At 38.0% G+C, this 7710-nt stretch overlaps 1 pseudogene; it reads right to left on the reverse strand.

Moving 5' to 3' along the window:
* Window positions 1-386: 386 nt before the first annotated feature.
* LOC148008712 (glyceraldehyde-3-phosphate dehydrogenase GAPCP2, chloroplastic pseudogene) lies at window positions 387-1122 on the reverse strand (annotated as a pseudogene).
* Between the last annotated feature and the right edge of the window lie 6588 nt (window positions 1123-7710).

Here is a 7710-nt window from a genome sequence, read left to right on the forward strand (position 1 = left end):
TGTACAAGCTTAGACCAGCATAGCCTTTCGGAGCTCACGAACTCTTTGATTTGTTGATGTTGTCAGCTTCATCATTCTTTGGCGCTCGTTGTATGCTTCCACCCTCCACTTCATGTGTGCTGAAGAAGACGAAGCCTCGGTTGTTGCCTCCTCTATCATCCGCGACCCAAATTCCCCTCCACCGGGTTCCCTGTTGCCTCTACGTTCCTCTCCTCCGAGCTCTTCTGCACCAGTTATTTCCGTCGTTTTTCTCCCCTCAAAGCACGGCTCTCTTTTCCCCTAAAGCGCGGCTCTGTCCCGAAAAAAAGCAAAAACTCCTGAGTGTTACACAAAAACCACCAGCTTAATGACAGGCCCAACCTCGAAGTCGCATAGATTAGAAGATCTCAATATTTCTTGCCAGCAGCAACCAAAGCAATATGGCTGATGAGATCCACCACTCGGTTGCTGTAGCCCCATTCATTGTCAGACCATGCCTCAAACTTCATAAATTTATTTTGTTCAGAGCAATGCCTGCCTTGCATCAAAGATGCTAGACCTCTCATCCCCAACAAAGTTGGTAGAGACCACATCATCCTCAGTATATTCAAGGATCCCTTTCATTAAGCTTTCAGACGCAGCTTTGACTGCTGCCTTAACTTCATCGTAAGAAGCATCTTTTTCCAGTTGGCAAGTTAAATCAACAACTGAAACATTAGGAGTCGGAACTCTAAATGCCATGCCAATCAACTTGCCATTCAGCGCAGGTAGCACCTTTCCCACTGCCTTTGCAGCACCAGTTGAGCTAGGGATGATGTTTTGTGCTGTACTATTTTTCTCCTCGCCAGTCCTTCCTAGAAAAACCATCCACTGTCTTTTGAGTTGCAGTAGTTACATAGACCTCAGTCATCAGACCCTCAATAATTCCAAACTCTTGGCGTATAACCTTTGCAAGCGAAGCTAGACAGTTCGTTGAACAACTGGCATTTGATACAATTTGCATCTCTGGTTTGTATTTTTCCTCATTAACACCCATCACAACATTGGGGCATCTGCAGAAGGTGTTAATATAATTACTTTCTTTGTAGCTTTTAAAGCACAGACAAGTGTGATACTATCCAGAGGGATATCCTCCTCATGCATTTATTCAAATAGTTGTAATGTCTTCTCTCCTTGACCCAGTTCAACATAGACTGAATACGCAGAGCATAAATGTAATCACAAAAACTAAGTGTGCATAAAGTATGAAATCGCACACACTACTTTCGGGTGGTTTTCACATCTCGAATGCGCAGCAATACGACAGCGTATGAGGGCTGCAAATAATTCTTCAGGAGAGCTCTATGCTGCATGTCCTAATGTAAAAGTCAACATAGACTGAATACGCAGAGCATAAATGTAATCACAAAAACTAAGTGTGCATAAAGTATGAAATCGCACACACTACTTTCGGGTGGTTTTCACATCTCGAATGCGCAGCAATACGACAGCGTATGAGGGCTGCAAATAATTCTTCAGGAGAGCTCTATGCTGCATGTCCTAATGTAAAAGTGACAATTGGTGATGTACAAGAATAGTAACACTTCTTTGTGCAAGATGATTCCCAACAATTTTGGGCTACATGAGTGTGTATGGAAACAAAGGTGCTTGATGATGGTTCTGCTTCTACAAGAGTTAGAAGAAAGGATGGGACAAAAGCAATGCAAGTTATTATTGTTTGTGTTAATCATCCTAGAAATCGAGATATGCTTCGAGAGTCTCCTTTGGCTCCAAATGCAAGGGAATTCAAAGGCCTAGATTTTCATTAAGCACTGCTGTAATGCGGGGCTACAGTAGTGCTGTTCAGAGGATGTACTCACCTCTTGATGGAATGAAGCATGTATTTACTATTAGTTATTCTCAGTTTACAACAAATAGTTTTCATGTCCGTTTAAGACTATGGAAGCTTTGTGCAAAGCTGAACACATATATATGAAACGAGCTATTAAGGAACTGAGAGTATTGGGATTGTTAGCTGAAAATGAAGGCATTTCAGGCATCTTTTATGGGCTGAATATTAATGACACTATGGCTAAAATTTCAGCAACTTTACATGTAGAAAATGAGGCTGAAAACAGAGTGTTGTCACTATGTTCTTTGGATATGTATAATGTTATAGCATTGTTCGCTCAGCAAGAAGGATTACAATGGGCTGAAGCACTTGTGGAGACAAAGTATAAGACAGTTGACAAAAAGTTGAAACCAATTACTTTGCCACTTCCACCAGAGAGTGAGGGTTTGTATGAAAAAGTGTCAAGACAGCCAAGCTTACGAGATCCTAAAGATATAGGTCATCAGTTTACATCTGAAACATTACAGGAATTTAAAGTTGGTGTAGAAGGGTTTCTTTTACCTACTGAGAAAGATTGTTTTATGCAGATGTTGGCTAGCCATGGAAAGGAATTTGCATTTCAGCCAAGTGAAATAGGTTTTTGGATCCAAATGTTGTCTTTCCTATGGTAATATTTACTGTGCCACATGTGCCATGGAACTTGAGGCCTATTCCAGTGCCTAAAGCTTACTTGCGAAAGCTGATGGATTTGCTAAATGAAAAGATTTGCATGAAGATCTTGAAGCCCTCTTCAACCCTGTACTCAAATCGTTGGTTTACTGTGCCCAAAAAGAATGGGGCTTTGAGATTTATTCAAGACATGCAACTGGTCAATAAACTGACCATAAGAAATGTGGTTGCAAGTCCTCTGGTTGATGAATTTGTAGAGGATTTTGTAGGCAGAGCAATCTATTCTTTGGGTAATCTTTACTCGGGGTATGATCAGTTTCAACTTGCAATTGAAAGCATGGAGATCACAACCATGAAGACTCCCTTGGGGTTAGTATGGATGTGTACTCTCCCATAGGTGCAACAAACTTAGTGGCACATGACAAATGCTATGAATAGGGTACTCATGTATTTTATACCACAATTGACAATGCCCTTCTTGGATGATGTTCCAATCAAAGGGTGTGCAATGGATGAAAAGAATGAAGAGATGGACGCTCATGGATGTAGACAGTTTGTTGCAGACCATATTGTGGATTGTGAGAGGATTTTGACACGTCTAGAAGAGGTGCATTTAACTCTTTCTGAAAAAAAGTCTATCTTTGGAGTTGAAGAGGTTTTGTTTTTTGGTCATATGTGTGGGCCCTATGGGCAAAGACCATCACCACAAAAAATAGATGGGATTGATAAATTGCAAGATGTATGCACGAATGTATTAGAGGTGTGTAGATTCTTGGGTGCATGTGTGTTCTATTTGATATGGATTCCTTACTTTGCACATGTAGCCGATGCTCTATATCAACTTCTGAGGAAAGGTCACAGACTTCATTGGGAAATGAAGCATCAGAAAGCAATGAAGAAATTGAAGCAACTCTTAATTTAATCTACTCCTACATTGAGAAAGGTTGATTATTTACATGGAAAGCCTATCATTATTACATTTGATACAAGCCCAGTTGGGAGTGAATGGGCAATTGGGCAAGACGATGAGGAAGGGAAAAGATATGCAATACGTTTTGGTTGACTGAATGCCAGAGAAGGTACCCACAGGTTAAAAGAGAATTATGGGGAATTGCGACAGCCCTTAAATGTGATAAGGAGTATTTTATGGGTGCTCATGTAGTCATTAAGACTGATTGTTTGCCTATATTGGGTATGATTACTAGTTGTGCTACCTTGGACATTGCTATGCTTCGGTGGATTGCATACATTAAATCTTTGAACCCTGAATTTCAGCATATTGCAGGAAGAGATAACCCAGTGGCAGGTATGTTATCTCGAGCACGCTATGAGAATGAAGATGTGATGATGGATGAGGAGGAAGAAGATGACTTTCTTGCAGCTGAAAATTATGTTGTAAGAGTGAATTTAGCAATGCAAGGTGTTGCTACAACATTAACAAAAGCTTGGACAACAAAGATAAGACATTTTAGATGTTTTGCATCCTGTGTGGAAGTGTTTTTGGAAGACAAATATGTAGGAGAGTGGTTGAGAAATGATCAATATCTCAATACATTAACAAAGAGATATGAATGGTCAGATAAGGAGTTTAAGAAGATCAAGAGGAAAGCCTATGGGTTTTTCTTAAAAGATGGATACTTATGGAAACATGCTAAAAAGAAACAAGGTATGCCATTGCAAGTTTTGGGTAATAGAGCTTCACAAGTAGATGTTACGCAAGAATTTCATGAAAGCTTATGGCCTAGTCATAGAGGTGTTTGGGGGTACTTTTACAAAGATCAAAGAAATATATTGGTGGTAGGGTATGTATAAGGATGTTGCTCACTTTGTGGAAACATGTACGACATGTCAAATGTATTCATCTGTGAGACGTCCAGATGGATTGCAACCCACATATCCATTGTCTCTTCATTTTAAGTGGGTGGTGAATTTGGTCACAATGCCTACAGGTCTTTGGCAAATGAGGTATCTTATGCTTGCCCGTGAAGACTTGACTTAGAATCCGGTGACAACTAGGATTTTGGCACATACCGGAGGATGTGCAGGTTCACAGGGGGTGGATGTCGTGATGCTATGCGGACACAATGTGAAAAAGCATGGAGTGTATCATCATTCGACTTCTTTATTGATCTAGAGAGTCAATGTGATCTGAGTCATTAGTACTAGTGTGACTTGCATGGATTATCCAAAAAAACTAGATTTTTGGATAATTTTAGCATATTTTTTATCTTATTTATTGTAAAAATCTAAAAAATTTAAAAAATCTTCTAGATTAGAATGGCATGCCAAAAGCAAGTTGTTTTTTTAGTTAGTTATGGGATTTTCATAAAAAAGACAGATTGACAAAATCGTGCACATCGCGATCACTGTTGACTGGCTGAAAACTATAGTTTGAATTGGAAGAGGAAGAAGAAGTGATATGGGAGATCCGTGATCAGGTGTCCTAGGCTTTTACCCCCTTTCGGAGCCAACGAAGCCATCAAATTTGGGTTCCGAGCGGCAGAGAATGAGTTGTTATTTTTTGTCCACGTTTTTATTCTATGAGGGAGCTCCAAGAGATCTAATGCCTGGAGAGTGCTTCTGAGTAGTGCCAGACAAAGGATTTTAGGTTCTGTCAATACATATAGATTTGATTCATTGTGCTTTTTTATTATTGTGTTTACCTCTAGTCTATTCTTTATCTTCTCTTCCATCTCCTATCTCTACTTTCTTCTACCTTTGATCCCTGGTGGATTCGACCTTTCGACAAAAATCCCTCTAACACCGTACATACACCTTATAAACAAATCTTACCTCATAAAATGTATTCCTTCTTTCTAGAACTCCCTCCCTTGCACAATCATGTTACGCTATACTACCTCCATGGCCAATCCCTTGGAATTAAACATTGTTTTTCATGTCTTAGTCATTATCATCAATATTCTAGGTCTTAACAATAGATTTGTATGCTTTATAATTGCATTTTTTTGTATGCTAGGTATGGTACTTAACTCATATATTTTTCCATTTGTAACACGTTTATCCATGCGAAGGAAATTACATTGTACAACCCTATTGTATCTTTTCATTTCAATTCATTTTGGTTAAGGACAATTCTTGTATTATGCTATTCTCTCCTTCAAAAATGGTATATTTATTAATCAGATTCTATGTCACCCTTTCGGCCTTTTGTATGTGACCCATCTCTATTTCTCCCCCAATTTTATTTTGCTGCTTTTCATCAAATTCGTACATTCTTAATTTTGAAAGTGATCTTCATTATTCATAATTTCTACTTCTTTTTATTCATAGGATTATTGCTATGTCTAATTAGTTATTGAAGTTGTCTTCATTATACAATAATATCATATACTAAAATAAACACAACTCATAGCAGCAATCTTGAAGGCACTTTTAGGTCTCCTTTATGCATGTGAAATCTATTGCTAGGGATTCATGTCTAGTAAATTGCAATGACACTTCAATTCATGCTAGTTTTTTACACTAATAGTTGCATTATCCTCTCACAAATAATTTGCAAAATTGTGTCCTTCAAGTGTGTGGTTAGTACTTCCTCTCTATTTTTTCTCACATTTTCAATCTTTTCTTCTCTACTTAATCTTTTTCTCTCTTCTACATATTTCTCATACATGTGAAGTAGTCAATGATCTTGAGTAGCTCAAGTCTTAGGAAAAATAAAAATTTTCATCTGAGAGAGGTGCCACACAATGTTAATACATTATTGTTACATCATAAGATCAAAACATACATTGCATTGCCAAGATGGACAAGGCATGTATCTTCTTTTGTTAATCAAACAAGATTATTTTTATAGAAATTAGATTCCACTAAGTGTCTCTCCTAGTTAGATACAAGCATTACATGGAATTAACATATACAGAATTTAAAACAAATGGCAATTCAAGATCCATTTGTTAATACAACAAAATTGACCCATAGATGATGGGGGTATTTTTTGTTAAAATAAAAATTGAACATAAGATGGTTGTTTTTTTCTTTTATTTACCCTAATGTGAGAGCATGGAATTTGGATATGTAGGAAAGGATGTGTTTTCACCAAAACATTTTTCTAGCCAGCCATGTGCAAAGTGGGAAAGGTCAATAAAAAGGAATGTCAAGCAATTTCATTATAAGGAGGTATGTTTTCTTAGCTTGTAGGGGTTATCACTATGCATTGCAAAACATATATTCTAGTGCACTGCACTAGGGCTTTGTATGCACCTTCCTTTCATTTACTACCATGCCATGAGGGGAGGATGCACTTAATCACACCATTTTATGCACTAGCATGTCATGAGGCCAATTGAGACTATATGCAACAAAATCTAGATGGATATACACAAGAGTGGGTACCTTACATTGAGCACACATTCTCTAACACTACACATCAGGAAATCCTTGCATTCAATAGGGACCCTAAGGATAGAGACAGAGGTGGAATGAAGAGTGGAGGGCCATGTAGGACTCCAATAGCAATGGGAAGTGTTCATTAATTTCATTGTATCAATTGTGAGTGTATGTGAGAGAGGGGGGTTAGAGTGTAGTTCATTCCTACCTTAGAGGGGTGAGGTCATGAGCATTAAAGGACCTAAGTAAAACTAATGAACTTTGTATGCATATAAGCATCAAGCATGGAGCATAATAGCCTATTCTTGGCACAAGACCTTCTTTGTATACATCTTTTCTTTATGAATATGGAATGACTTGGAGAGCATGGCATCATCCTAAAACTTGCATTTTCTTTGAAGCAATATGTGAGCATTTTACTTCAATGGCATAAGCATGTTTCATAATAGGAGTAAAAAGGGTCATGGAGAAGTACATCCACCAATGGAAGGGGATTCATGTTTTTTCTAAATCTAGAGCATATTGCAAGGGGGATCAAGAGAGAGCATTGCTATTTTATTTTCATCTGAGAGAGGTAAGGTTAAATGGTGAGGATGTTGGGGAGTACTTAAGTAAGTATGTCCTTTAGTTATAGAAGATAGATATGTATTTTGTTTCTTCTTCAGATATTATACAATAAGATTAAGAGACAAAGAGAGAAATAGACTAGATAAGTATGGCCCTTAGAGATTATGCAAGAAAACAAAGAGAGAAAGAGGAGAGAGAAAAGAGGTGAACGTGGAGGGAAGGGATTTATGGTTGGGGAGGGGGTTTTTTCTTTTTCTTTCTTGTTCTCTTTACTTTTTTTGGTTTTTTGTTTGTTCTTTTAAGTATTTTAAGAGGTT

Source organism: Lygodium microphyllum, unplaced genomic scaffold, assembly GCF_053477565.2.
Source record: "Lygodium microphyllum isolate KBCC unplaced genomic scaffold, Lygodium_microphyllum_v1.1.10 scaffold_74, whole genome shotgun sequence".
NCBI lineage: Eukaryota > Viridiplantae > Streptophyta > Polypodiopsida > Schizaeales > Lygodiaceae > Lygodium > Lygodium microphyllum.